A 15,275-nucleotide genomic window follows, 5' to 3' on the forward strand; every position below is an offset into this window, starting at 1 on the left:
TGTTTCCTTATTAGGGCATGGGAATTACATTTTGTGAAGTTCTGGGGAAAAAAAATCTTTTCATTTTAAATCATACATATATTGCTTTCCTAACCAAAATTAAGATAGATTTCACACCTTTGGAATATTGTCATCACCTCAACTGCATTTTATGGAAGCTTACCTAGAGAACACAGTCTTTAGCAAGTTGAGTGATTTTCACAAGTGGTGGTTCAATAGAGTGAGAAATCACAGAGTGAGGAGTCTAACAGCTGAAATTTTAGTCCTAGTTTGGCTTATTACCACCTGGATGTCCTCTGGCACATCAGTTTTCTCATTTACAAAATAGAGATAAAAACTTTTGTGCTTTTAGGGTTATTGTGTAATGAGTTAGTGTAAAAAACAACTGCATTGTAATTTGTAAAAAGAAAAATGTTACTGTGAACATGTTAACTTTTTAGACATTTTTACCCCTCAATTTAAACTGGTATAGAGTAACAGTGATCTTTTTTTGTTTCCTCTGTAATGGTCCAGGAAAGAACCAGTGTTTCAGAGAATTTATCATCAAACAATAACTGTGTCAAGCAATGACAAATATATGCATGTATGTGGATATTTTAAGGGATAAAATACGGAGAAGGTGAATTCCTGTAAATATAGCAGGCCAACTTTCTATACATTCATTTAAAAAGAAAAGACTCAATAAAAGTTATCTTTTACTCTCTATGACCTAAGCATTCATATGTAATATATTTTTCATGTAAAGCAAACTGTACTTAATCTCCTATTTACATGGTTTTGAGTAAAAGAAATTCACACACACACACATACAGTGACCAAAATTTTTACATATTCAAAAACTAGTAAACTGGCCGGGTCTGGCGCCTCATGCCTGTAATCCCAACTAATCAGGAGGTGATGTGGGAGGATCCCTTGAGGCCAGGTGTTTGAGATCAGCTGGGGCAGCTAAGCAAGACCCCAACTCTTTTTTGTTTTATGAGATGGAGTCTCGCTCTGCCACACCCAGGCTGGAGTCCAGTGGCACAGTCTCGGCTCACTGCAACCTCCACCTCCCAGGTTAATTCTCCTGCCTCAACCTCCCGAGTAGCTGGATAGCTGGAACTACAGGCGTGTGCCACGATGCCTGGCTAATTTTTGTATTTTTAGTAGAGATGGGGTTTCACCATGTTGGTCAGGCTGGTCTCAAACTCCCAACCTCAGGTGATCTACCCGCTTTGGCCTCCCAAAGTGCTGGGATTACAGGCATGAGCCACCGTGCCCGGCCAAGACCCCCAACTCTTAAATAAATAAAACATTAGTAAACCATGATAATACATTAGGGCAAGCATCTGGCTGGTTTTTCATTACCAGAACTCTAAAGAGTGTTAAGTCTCATAGTCTGGCTTTTATTCCTGAAAGCTGGTACACAAGTTAAAAGTTTGACTGTTTGTTAAATAACAAATCTTATAAAGAATTGTGAAAAATCATGTACTCTCTTGTATAAGGAGGCTTTTAGGAAACAAATATTTCTAATTGCTCCTTTGGCAATCAAGACATTTTTGCATCCTGGGACAGTGTCACTTAGTAAGATTCCCAGTGGGTGAGAGGTAGATCTCTTTTGTAAAGTGGCAGATGGATTAATGTGAAAGAAAGGTGAGAAAGAGGCAGCCCCATAGAACTGCTCTTAGGCAAATCACTTTAGAAAGGCATACATATGGAACTTGAGAATGCAGAATTTGAGTTCCTTAAAATTACTTAGGTCTGTGTAGTCCTTGAAAGGCAATAATCAAATATATATTTTTCAACATTTAATACATGTTCTTTAATTTTGTTATCTTCCTTATAATTGTTGGGGGTGGGGTAGATTAAGCTTATATCCAGTAGGTATTTAAGCTGAAACGTCACAGCTTTTGTGTGCCTAATTAGCATCATTGCCTCAACTGCATTGAGTTAATAGGTGGTAGCATCACAGAGGTTAAACTCATTCACTTTAGGGTATACCTAGAGTTACACCCTAAGGTACCTGCTTTGGAAATGTTGAAATATGTAATTGCGTATACCTTCCTTTATAAAGATAGCAACCCTATCAAAACTAAATCCTTGGCAGGCTAATAGGAGTGTCATGAAATAACCTGAAATTGTCATTGGTCAGCAGATGATAGAAATCTGAATTCAGAGTTAGAAAACTGGTTTAGGAGTGACAGTGTACGAAGGAGAAAATTGTCAGCTATTAGAAAGTCAAAGATGCTATTTTTATAAAAGCAAGGTGAAAAAAAGACTATGACAGTTGTATTGGATCCTTTCTTTTCTTTGTTCAAGAAAAAACGTATTTTTAATTACTGACTTGAATTTTATTTTCATAATGTAAAGTAGTTTTTATAATAATTGGGTACCCTGAATAATTAAAACAGACTGTATTTATAGATTAAATTTTTGCATGCTGTACAATTCTTATTAAAAGACATTTGGGTCAGTTTTGCTAAAAAACAGAAGTTCCTGTCTTTAATGAGGAAAAAGCATAATAGTGGCTTAAGTTAGAATGTAAAGCTTTTGGAATCACCCCGTAATTCATGGCTTATCCCTGAGAATTCAAAGCTTTATAAATTATAAATCTTTTCCAGGACACCATACACACTGTCTTAAGTCAAATAGTGCTGGGCTAAGCCAAAGTCGTAAATGAATTCTTCACTCATCCCTGGTGCCCAGTATTATTTTTTTCTAGCTTACATTATACACCCTGGCCAAAACTAGAATTCCTTCAAAATAAGCCACACTGCCATATCACCTTTTCACTTCCTTTTCTCTTTCTGCTACTTCTTCCCACAGTTAAATCTATCAGTCAATGAAACCTACATTATAGCTGGTAATAAGCAACTTTTATAAATTATTAATAACTGGCAGACTTGCTCCTATAAATAATATTTAAATTTAATTCAAATAAACCTCCAATTGGTTGATTAAGCCTACCTAACCAATACCATTCTTACTTTACCTGTTTCAAGATCTAAACTGGGACTCCATGGGGTGTCCTGCCATCTTGAGCCACAGTTTTCAAAAGAAAGGAAGGAGGTGTTTCCTGTCTATAAGCAAGTGCAGGAATTAAGGTGCTAAGTAAGCGAGCATTGTTGTATTTGAACCCCTGAAACTTTCTTTTCTGCATCTTTCTTCCAGTACCTTCTTGTTTCTTCTATATCTTCAGCAATTCTAAAGTCTCAATTTCCACATCCACAAAATAGGAATAGGAATAAGTTTGCTTTAAGGACCTGTAGAGTTGTTGCAAGGGTAAAATAAGGAAATTCACAGAAATAAACTGATAACCAGAAAATATTAAGGATACCAAAATATTGTTTCAGCTACTTCCTTTTTAGTTGTTGAGTAAACATTTTAATAAGTCTAATCATTCCAATACGTGTTTTTATGTTTGAATATTATTTTTGGCAGAAAGATGACTAAGTGATCATTGACTGTTTTTGTCTTTCCAGTTTTTTCTCCATTGTCTAACTTGTCTCTGAATGTGCCCAGGCAATAGCAGGTGCTCAAGTAAAAGCACGAATGAATGAAAATGAATGGTTCACAGATGAGGAATAATTGAGCCAATAAAAATTATAATGAATCTCATTTTATATCAATAACGATAGAATAGGCTGGGCGCGGAGGCTCACGCCTGTGATTCCAGCACTTTGGGAGGCCGAGCCGGGCGGATCATGAGGTCAGGAGATCAAGACCATCCTGGCTAACACGGTGAAACGCCGTCTCTACTAAAAATACAAACAATTAGCCGGGCGTGGTGGCGGGCGCCTGTGGTCCCAGCTACTCGGGAGGCTGAGGCAGGAGAAGGGCGTGAACTCAGGAGGCGGAGCTTGCAGTGAGCGGAGATCTGGCCTCTGCACTCCAGCCTGGGCGACACAGCCAGAGACTCCCTCTCAAAACAAAACAAAGACAACAACAACAACAACACCCGACAGAATAAGAATTCTTTTCAAACAATAAATATTGTGTATAGAAGAAAACATTCCAGTGCTGTTTTATGCCCATAGTGAATTATGTCTATTTCCATACCCTGTTTTCAATTCTAAAAAGCAAATATCTTCCTAACGTGTCCTTGGACAAAAGGTAAAAATAAGAGGCACAGGTAAATAGAGAACACATCAAATCTCTTAATCAAGATGTGTTTTACCAAATATAACAGCAAACCATAAGCAAACGTGATGATCACCAGCGAAATCCTGAGCATTGCAAATCCAGTTTTCAGTTTGGAAATACAGCTAAAATTACATATGAAATGCTTTGAAAATACCACAGTACAATGTGATTTTCATCGGTGTTTATGTTTTTGAAAGGAGAAAAATGGCTAAAGTATTATTTTAGTCCATGTGCAAAGCAAATTCTGTTTCATCTGTTAAAAAAATAAATGAGCAATAATCTCCAAGAAATCATCTTGACCAGCATTAATGACTAGTTTGGTAGCTAACAGCCCGAGGCATAGCCAGAGGCTATTAAGGCTCTTGGGGGAAAGAAAAGGTTGGTAGATTGTGGTTTACCAGTAATTAACTATAGGTATGAATCAAAACTTCCTAAGAAAAGAGATTAAAGTTACTTAGGATGACCTTATGTGTATGCTTATCTTTTCATACATCCCCCTCCCATACCTCTTCTAATAAACAGGGAAAGAAGATGATGCCATCATTTCACAAACCAAGTTGAAATGGAAATAATTCATGTAATGAAACAGGAAACACATGGGACCAATTAATGCCTTTTCAAGCTTGGACTATATAACTATAAGAAGCACATTAAAAAAAAAAACTCAGTCTAACACATTAGTTGATTGTTGGTGAAATGAAACTCAATCATGAGATCATAAGGATTTTTTTAAGCTTTTTTTTTTTTTTTTTTTAGTTTTTAATCCTATCTCAATAAAAGTAAATACATAAGGATTATACATAAACCAAATCTGAAGTAATATAGATTGGGGAAACCTCAAGAGGGTCAGGAGATAATGAAGATTATACCTCAATATTGGGATTATGATGTTGGTTCTTTATTTCAATAAAAGTGGATAGAGATCTTTCATATCAGGGACAGGGCTTAGCTGTAAGGACAAAAGTAATCTTCTGGGAATTATGCATACAGGCTTGACATCATTTTTATTGGATGGCTGATGAACTGGAAAACTCCAGGATAGCCAGGCTTTAATTTGTAATCTTAATTTTCATATAAATCGGTACATTTCAGGGGGAGGCACGGGGGATGTGGGGACATTGATGCTTGCCGGCCTTGTGGTAATAAGACAGCCCTGAAGCACAGGCAGCAGTACTAACTCATCCAGTATCTGATTCTGTCTTTTCCTCTATCCATCTGTCTTCCATCTTTGCATCCATCATTTAACGAAATTTACAGCCTGCAAATACCAGAGAAGCTAATGTTAGTGCAATCTTCCCTCTACCTCCTCTCGGAATGATCTATAGTAATCTACTTATCATAGACATGCACACTATAAAGCACAATAATTTAGTTTTCAGCCAGGAAAATGACTGCCATTGTTTTGCAAGCATACATTAATGAGGATTTTTTTCCCCCTTCTTCTTCTTTTAATTTTTGTAAAGGAGATAGGGCATGAGAGAACACCAGTTTTCCTTCATAAAATAATTATTTTGGTGTTTCCCATATATAATTTCATATCCATGGAATTACATAGGGGCAAAGTTATAAAACTAGAACATAGTGGAAATGTATTTGGATATATGGAAACTTGGTCCATTTATTTTCAATATAGGATCTATATGTCCTTTACATGGTCAAAGAAGTAAAATGCTGTTGAAAGGAATGTTCTAGAAATATATTAAGAAAATAGAATTTTCTTTCTGGATTGTTCTAGTCTCTTACAATATAAATAAAATTAAATTGTTTGTGCAAAATTATTCTTATCAAATGATATTTTAGTTGAATTAGCCACAGGAAACAAGCAATATACTACCTTCTTACATTGTTGTTATTGTTTTGAGGTTTTTTGTGTCTCCCAGCTCTATCAGGTTTTATGTGTCTCTGCCATTTGTTTTACCTTTGTCTCATTATTTTTTAGCTTTTGAGTGATTTCTTATAAAAGAAAAGGAAAGATAATAGTTCCTACTCCATCATTTTTAAACCAGAAATCATATGTAGCTTTTTGATCTTCTAATAACCATGTGTATGTAAAGAACATATAAGGCTCATATTCTACCATATAAAAGAAGAAATCCTCAGCCAAAGCTAAAAATGCAGAACTTGTTACACATAAGAACATTTTCCAATTCTGAGTATTTCTGAATGGCTCTGGTTTTAGATTTTCCCCATGATTTAGAGATGTTTTTATTTTTCAAAGACAAATCATCTGTTCTCAAGACTGTTTTCTTTGTTTGTTTTCTGATGTCTTCCTAGATGTACAGTGTACTGAAATGTTGAGATACTACCTTCGGAGCAGAAAATAGATTCTCCCAATCATATCTTATCCTCTTATCCTCCAAAGCTCCCAATTTGCTCGTGAAGTAACATGAAAGTTGATATAGATAAATACTGTGACCGTAATCCCAATTGGAAGCACACTCATCTCTTAAACAGTTCTGTCAACTGGGATTTATCTGCATGGAAGGCATATAAAGCATCGTTTACATAAATAACTTGGAGTTTTGAGTTGGACATATATCAGGGATGAGTAACTGCCCTGGAGTATACCTATTAAATCAATCACTAGGCTCAAACAATCAGAAAAGCATTGACTATAGCCATACAAAACTTGATCACAACATAATCTTCCTCTGCTTCTTGATGAGGTAACAAAATATGCTGTGTTCATTGAACAGCTGCTTTCATAAGGAGAGCAATAATGAAAAAAATCTCCCAGAACCTTCAGCACTTGCACATGAAAACAAGGTTTCCAGTGAGAAAATTAAAATGCCAACAAGATTTATACTTACCTATGCAGATGTCCTGTAGTCTTAAACATGTTGTCTTCCTTTTAAAATGTAAGAAACAGAGACAGTGTCATTTTTCAAAGTACTATTATTGAAAAATAAAAGTTATAACCATGATTTCTGTTACGGGCTGAATTTCGTCCCTCCCAAAATTCATGTGTGAACTTCTAATTCCTACTATCTCAGAATGTCACTATTTGGACATAGCACCTTTAAAGAAATGATTAAGTTAAAATGAAGCCATTAGGATAGGCCCAAATCTGATTTGATTGGTGTCCTTATAATAAGAAGAGATTAGGACACTTATAACACCTAGAGAGGGAAGACTGTGTGAAGATACAGGGAGAAAATGGCCATCTGCAAACCAGGGAGAGAGGCCTTAGAAAATCAACTCGGCCAACACCTTGATCTCAGGCTTCTAGCATCCCAAACTGTGAGACTACATAATTCTGTCCTTTAAGCCACACAGTCTGTGGTACTTTGTTATCACAGCCCTTACAAGTAAATACAATACAGTTCTCTTTCTTGTTTAAAGATAAATAAGGAAATGAAGATAGAAAGGCCCAAAGTTAAGTCATCTGTAACTTGCTCAGACAAAATTGTGACACTTGGTGTAAACTTCCAGCTTTTCATTGATTCTATATGGAAATCAATGTTCCCTTAATTGCCTGAACTTAGGCCGTGAATATTCTTCCATCATAACTTCTCTATTAAGAAGAGTGAAATGTCAGATAGTTAGCTGGAACAGGGCTTGCCAGACCTGCATAAAGCAAGCGTGAAAGCATATTCCCCAGGAAAACATCTGCTTTTACAAATAAGTTAACTGAAGAAGTAGATATGTAAGTAGTATATGCTAATTAATTTCAAAGGAGACGTAAAGAAGAGAAATGTACAAATTACTAGTAGAAAAAAATGATGAAAACTAGATTTCTGAGGATCATTATGTTATACCATTTGAGACTCTTTTAATATACCTAGAAAATGAGGAAGAGGCCTGTTAGAGATCCTCTTATTAAAGAGGAGAAAGCTTTTTTCTCACCAAACATTCTATTCTTTTAAGTGTCCTTATAATAGATAATCAAATGATAAGATCACATCTTCTTGTTTCTGTGTTCATATGAAAAGCTTCCCCATCTCACTGCTTCCTATCAAATGAGAGCAGGAAGTGAAAAAAGCTTTTGTGAACTAGGACATCCCGCAGGTAAAACAAACATGTGCCAGCATGCTACCCAGATGCACAGCTTAGGAAGAAAGCCCTGTTCATTGAGCCATACCAGCTTTTCTAGAGAAATTGAACAATCTTTCAAATGATTTGTGAAATTTTAGGCACATAAAACTTCTAGATCTCAGAAACGTACTGATGATCGTACTGCCATGGCAGTCATGTTTTACTTTGTGAAATACGTGGAATATAACTTTGTAAAAGGCAGCATAGTATTAACAGCCTCGTTTCTCAAGATTTTTGGATAAATATTTAAGATCTATGTAAAGTATTTTACCTTAGTTATTAATCACCACTTTATTTGCATACACGGTGAGAGAAGAGCCTCTATTTGAAGATAAAGTCTCTCTATGGCCTAACCTGGTCATGTGTTAGTGGTGATCCAGAAAAGACATGGGTCAGTCCCAGCAGCATTCTCTACATGAACAACCAAAGAACATCCTGAGAAAGAATTCAGCCCATGAAGACAGGTGACTGCTCCTGTGACAGAGACATGAGGTACCACTGCCAATCTGGGAGAGCTTCTTAGTGCAGCACGTGAGATGTGGTGGGTAGAGAAAGAAATGTAGTCTCTTTATTCCTAGGATTATATTCACCTATGTCTGCTCCTTGCCACAGGAACCCTGGCCTCTCAATATTACTCCTTTTCACTGACAGAGTTCTTTTAATTTGCACCCAAACAGGTAAAGCATACCCACGATATTAGGGCAAGGGGCTCAAGAGGGGTTCTCAAATCACTCTTACAGTCTGCCTGAAACCAGCACCCCCACCGTCACTACCTAGATTCAAGTGTTTCATTGGGTTTAATACTCTCATACACATGATTTCTAGGTAGTATGACCATATAAAAATCCCAAATGAGGATATTTTTGAGTATGAAATGGAGCAGTAAAAGTAGTTGAAGTTATATAATTTCTTTAAAATATACATATTGGACTTACAATTTAATATCGTTATTTCATTGGTTGTCCAATGAACTTTATTCATTGCTGAAAATATAAAAATATTCCTGCCAAAGTATAAAACAAACATTTCTGTTATTAAAGGAAAATAAAAAATGTCCTTATATGAATTATTGGAATCTTTAAAAAAAAAATGGGATAATTCTTTTTGGTTCACATACACATTCTTAATCATTTTCTTAGCCTGTACCTGTTTCTAACACTGTGTCATTGGCAATTTTCTGAAGAATATATTTTGCAATGTTGTGCTGTTTTACATTTTTTAATAAAATTGCTTGCAATTTTCTTCAAATTTGTATTTTGTGATGAATACAGTTTAAATTGCTGACACTCAGTTGAATCTCCTCTGTAGACCATAATGTTTTTGACTGGGAAAACTACTATCTACAGATGCTGAGGTTCATGATAAGATCAGAGAAAATTTGGCTAAATAAAGGATCTTCTCAATTCTAATTTTATTGAAATATGTAAACATCTCAGTCCAAATATGTTAACAATTAAAAGACGAAAGAGGTGCAAAAACAGAAAAACAAATGATAGTTGAAGAGCTGTTGAGCTGCCACTAAGAAAAGTATGCCACAGAGCAGAGGAAAAATAACAAAATGAATCAACATGAGTTTTTAAAAATTAGTAAAACAGTCATATATTTAAAACAAAAATGTGATATAAAGACAAAAGAGGTCAGAAAATGTGTGGAGATTTCTCTCTCAGTGAGGCCATCTAGGCTCATTAGAGACATTCTAATCATTTTGATCCTTAAGTAAAAAGGTCTGTGTTTTCAAACTCGTCCTTCTTTTGGTTCCTATGCCAATCTGCAAACTTATTCTCAGCAACTTTTAAACCTACCAAGGAGTCTGACAGAGTGGTAACGTCCATTACCCAAGTCAAAAGAATACCAATTACATTCTTCTCCCAAAACAAAAAGGGACGCATTATTGACTTAATTCTAGAAGGTTGCCCAAATGTTTTATCTCAGACCAAAGCCTATCTGCTCCAAGGAGCCTTCCTGTCTGAACAGCTAGCTACTTTCAAATGGCACTGTGTTCCTTTCCCATCTTCCCTTAAATTGAGTCCAGTTCACCAACTCTCCCACTATGTTACCTTCATCATCATTGTGAGTAATAAAGGTCAAGAAGAGCGGGTGTAGTGATGCGTACCTGTCGTCCCAGGCTTCCTTGGAGTTTGAGGCTGCAGTGATCATGATTATGCCACTGCACTCCAGCCTGAGTGACACAGCAAGACCCCTACTCAAAATAATGTAAAATAAAATAATAAATAAAGGCCAAGAAGAAATTATCAAATTTGCATCTGAAAATAAAGAAGAGTGACTTTGCCATGTTTTTCAGATGGTCCATGTTAGCAGTAAAAATTGACCTGTACATTTATCTCTTATGTTGTTTCCTTCCGAACTAGGATTGCTTTTTTCATGCTTTTTGAAAATATTTATGTTGGAAGGTTTATATTTTTAAAAAGCCTTGAGAGAACAGGAATGAAAAGGGAAGGATGCCCAAATTAAAAAGTCAAGATGGCAAATATATTACTTTGCACATATATTTTAAGCAGCTGTGACAACAACAACAACAAAACCCTAAAATTCAAAGGCTCAAACACAATCAAATTTTATTTATTTCTTATCTAATGATCCAGGGATGAGCATTTCCAGGCCAGTAGGGAAGCTCCTTCCCTATAGATATCTTGTTACTCTTCCATTTTCTCCAGTGTTCTTCTCTGTATTGGTTGAGGTTGGATTACACATACTAGTCCATGTTCCATTTTGTAAGAAGGGAAAAAGAGATTAATGGTAAGCAAGCAATTTCTTCTTTAAAGCATTTTACTTGGAAGTTACACATATCACTTTTATTATGAAGTAGTTGATGCTGTAGATATGAAATAAATGTGAGTATGTATACACAAATGTATATATGTATATAATGCAAATATACATATATAGAATAAAGATATATACATTACAGACACATATGTTTATACAGTCCCAGACAATGCAATGACACACAAAAAATGAGACTTTGTTATGAAGGATTTGGGTGTCTTTGTAGAAAACATATTTAAAATTTGTCGGGTTAATATTAGTCAGCAACTGCACATCCCTTAACATTTTGTCCTACCATCATTTTGATTATTTTATAGATTTTTACACTGGCAACCTAAAATTAACAAGAATAAGTCAGTGACATTTTCCTTGAATACTTATTGTGTAGAAGAATTAATAATACCTTTCACAGAATAGAATACCAATACATTTGGGAAGATTGACAGAAGAAAAGAGAAGATATGATTTAGATCTTCCAAAAAGAAAAAAGATCTAGATCTTTTGTGAAAAATTCACAAAGTTATTAAAAGCAGAAATCTGTAATATAATTTCAATTTCTACTCTATGGTATCAATCTACATTAAAAGCGCATATTTCAAAACAAAATTCCTCTGATGCCTTTGTATCCCATATACACATTTATACTCTCAAAATATTCCATGTCATTTCAAAAAATTATTTATGTATTTCTACTAATGCAGGACCAAATAAACCAACTCAATAGAATAAGAGGAAATTAGTTTGACCAGTCTTTTCTTTTTCTCTAGTTCTGCTATGGAAGCATTTTAGCATCTATTTTTTTCAAAGAAATAGAAGATTCCTTAAAGTAAGACTGACTGCCTTCCATTCCAGACAAAATAATGTTAAACCTCTTTTAGAATACAGTAAATTGTAAAATAAAATTAGCTATTGTTGTAAAGGGTAACTTTGCCATGCAAAGACAAATTAAATTCAAGTATTTTTTGTGAGCTATTATAAAATGGAGTTGGCTCCTCCACACTTGGTCCCTCGAATAGCTGGAGCCCTTGTACTTGCTGGTCCCCTTGCTGGAGCCCTTCTGCTTTTCCACGGGTGTCCAGCTTTTATCACCACCATGTACAGAAGTATTTTTAACTTACTGTATTTTCTTCTTAAAGACCTTGAACTGAGGAGCTAGAAGTGGATTCTGTCACCAAGAAACGAGCCCGAAGTAAAATCACTTCCTCTGGTTAATACGCATTATAATTTATTTAATGCTGATAAACAGGATTTGACATATTATCGATCAGAAAATTGTATCAAAGAAATATATTTAACAGCATGAGGTAAATGCTAAGTGTCTCTTGGTTAGTATAGATGATCAATATTTTAAAAATACAGAGGCAGGAAAGATCATTTTGCACAGGACTATTCAACGAACTCTTCATAGTGGAATGCAATAGAGATGGGCAGATTTCCACAAGGCAGAGAAGCAAGTGGAAAGAAAAATAAACTTGGAGGGGAGGATATTCTGATCAAATTCTTCAACCATCTTTCTTAAAACTTCTCCACAATAATATGAAATGTTTATTGAGTACTTACTCTGTGGCAGGCATTTTAAAACATTATTTCATGTGAACTAAGAACACACTTTTAACTTGAGTGCCAAGATAATCTCCACTTTAGATATATGGATTCTGATGCATAGATCAGTTTGCTAATTCATTTAAGGTGACATAGCTAATAAATGGCAGGGACATGATGCAAACCCGTGTGTGACTCTGGAATTCACATGCTTAACCACTGTAATATAAGGACATTCTTATTGCAAAGTCATGGAGTGCATCCCTTTCATCTCACTTCTGCTATCAGTGATTACCTTTCAGGCCCTTATCATACCCAACATGAACTGCTATTACAACCTTCTTAAAGTATGGCTTCTCTCATTTTAATATCTGTCTCTCTAGCTTATCCTTCATAATGCCCACCTTATGTTCTGCTCATTCTTTCCCTATTCAAAACCTTTTAGAGGCTCCCAATGCATTAAAAATACACACACACTTAAATAACATCTTTTGATGCCCTCATATAACCCAATTTACTTTTCAACATTTTTGCCCTCCCTACTGCTCACTCTACTTCAAATCAGATTAATTTATCTACTTGCTTGTCTTTCCCATTAGATTTCCATTACTTAAGGACAGAAGAAATGCCTTCTCTTCCTGCCCTCTATAGTTCTTAGCAAAATTCCAAACATATGGTGGACATTTATCAAATGTTTGTTTGTTTGAATCTTGCTGAATCGGCATGTTGTAAGCATAATGAGTAGTCTGTGTTGACTAAAGCAGATAAGATATGAAGGGAAGAAGCAATAGAAGTGCAGGGTAGGGGGGCCATATTGTGGGGACACATCAAAGATCAATGTCAGAAGTTGGGACTTTAACTTGAAATAGGCAACAAAATGTGCTTTGAGATGAAATATGTTAAAGTATATTGGAAGGTATAAAACCAAATTTCATTGTAATGTTCCCTCTGTTGCCATTCTTTCCTCCCACATACAAATGGTATGCATTTTGCCTAACACCTTAGGAAAATCATTGCCTACATCCTGTGAATGAAGCAGTTCTCAATGTTATTCCATGTCATTTTTACAAATTACAAATTCTCAAGATAGTTCTACTTTTTCAGTGCCTGTGAATACTTGCCCCTATGAGCATCAATGTCCCCTTGAGAAGGTACAACAGATTGCCACTAGTATTATAAATGGGCATGTTAAAGCATGACATTTCCATCACCTGAAAGTGAATGGGGAAACCAAGCTGAACCAGGCCACAGCTCACTGGCAGTGGTGGCTGGTTCAGACATTCTAGCCCCTGTCACTTGCAGTGTCCATTGCTAACAAAATCATTCCTTAGATATTGTAGATATTGTAACATCAAGATGTTAGAGTTACCATCTCTTGAGGAAGCAGAATGTCCTGGTATCTACAATATGAGAACAGATTCCTCCTGGCTACTCTCCAGGTTAAGGTCACCATCCTAATATTGACGAAGTTGCTTCCTTTGAGATTCTTTATCCATAAAATGAGGAAACAATGCTTATATATACTCTATCTGACAGTTTTTATTTTGGGGTTTTTGTTTGTTTCGAGTGGAGAAGAGGAAATGTCAACTGATATATAATAAATATCAAAAACATTTAAAGTATAAACCAAGATTTGGTATAAAGAACTTTTTTTAATAATCAAATTCTGTAATTAGTCGGAGATATAAAGTCAAAACATAAGTACAACATTGGGGCCTTGATATTCTTATAAAGCCTTTTTAGCCTCTTTCTGCTCGACAAGTGACGGGTATTCTATGAGAAGATAGCCTGATAGCCTCTGGAAACTTCCAAAGTCTTTCATCTTGTTGTTATGAAACTTCTCCGTCTTTCAGAAATGTAATGAGGTGACGTTATGTAGAGGAAAGGACTCAGGGTTGGGCATAAGCATCGTGAAGACTAGGCACTGGTGTGTAGAAAGTCTCAACTTCTCTATGCCTCAGTTTTCTTATTGGTAAAATATGGCAGGTAAGTAAAATCATTACAGGAGTCCTTTCCTGCTCTAAAATTTAGTGGTTCTGTGATAGCAAATTTTCTCAAAATCAGTCTCACAAGTAAGAAAAATGTTGAATGTATATTTGGTGACAGTCTGACAGTATATCCATGGATTTTCTGTGTGTTCCATTGTTAGTTCTTAATAAAGATAAGTAAGATTTAGTCCTTGCTCTCAAGATGTTTATAACCTAGTAAGTAGAAAAAGACAAAGGCATTTACTATAAAGCAAAACATGATGAACTATTACTTGAATCCAAAGAGAAATAAAATATGGTCAGGTAAAATCAGTGGACAACGTGTTACTAAAGCCACTGGGCTCTAATAAAAATGAGCCACTGAGCTCATTTCACCCACTTGGAAAGTAGACTGCGCTCGGTTTATGCCACTGGTCTGGGTCTCATGCTTGCCAAGGGCCAGTCAGGCATGGAACAGTGAGGGGTGTGTGAGCGAGTGTGGGGTCTGGCCACTGTGCACAGTCAGACACACCAACTGCTGTAGTAGGGTGGGAACTCCAGGTGCTGGCACTGGTTCTGGTTCTCTGCAAGGCCACAGCCAGACCAGCTGCACCACAAGCAGCTTCCACAGCTGGCACTAGGGGATGCGGTGCCACCTGGAATCTTGGAGATGCCAGGAACCACAGGACCCCAAAGAGGGAGTCACAGTCCCGGCTTGGGGAACTCCTAGGTCTGGGATCCCCAAAGGGCCACAACTCTTCTCTCCTTCTCTTCTCCCGCATCCTGGCAAGCAAGGGACATGCTTCAGGCATGTTCGTACTA

The 15,275-nt window shown here is 36.2% G+C and overlaps 1 long non-coding RNA gene across 1 annotated transcript in view; it reads right to left on the reverse strand.

Annotated features, from left to right (window-relative positions):
- Window positions 1-5,245: 5,245 nt before the first annotated feature.
- Window positions 5,246-15,275, reverse strand: part of LOC106998343 (uncharacterized) — a 361,392-nt gene continuing 351,362 nt past the window's right edge. Inside the window, exons 3-4 of the long non-coding RNA XR_003729654.2 lie at window positions 6,933-6,970; window positions 5,246-5,380 (exon numbers count right to left, since the gene is read on the reverse strand). This is a non-coding gene — a long non-coding RNA (uncharacterized LOC106998343). The remainder of the gene's footprint in view (window positions 5,381-6,932; window positions 6,971-15,275) is intronic.

Source organism: Macaca mulatta, chromosome 5 (genome assembly GCF_049350105.2).
Source record: "Macaca mulatta isolate MMU2019108-1 chromosome 5, T2T-MMU8v2.0, whole genome shotgun sequence".
Taxonomy (NCBI): Eukaryota; Metazoa; Chordata; class Mammalia; order Primates; family Cercopithecidae; genus Macaca; species Macaca mulatta.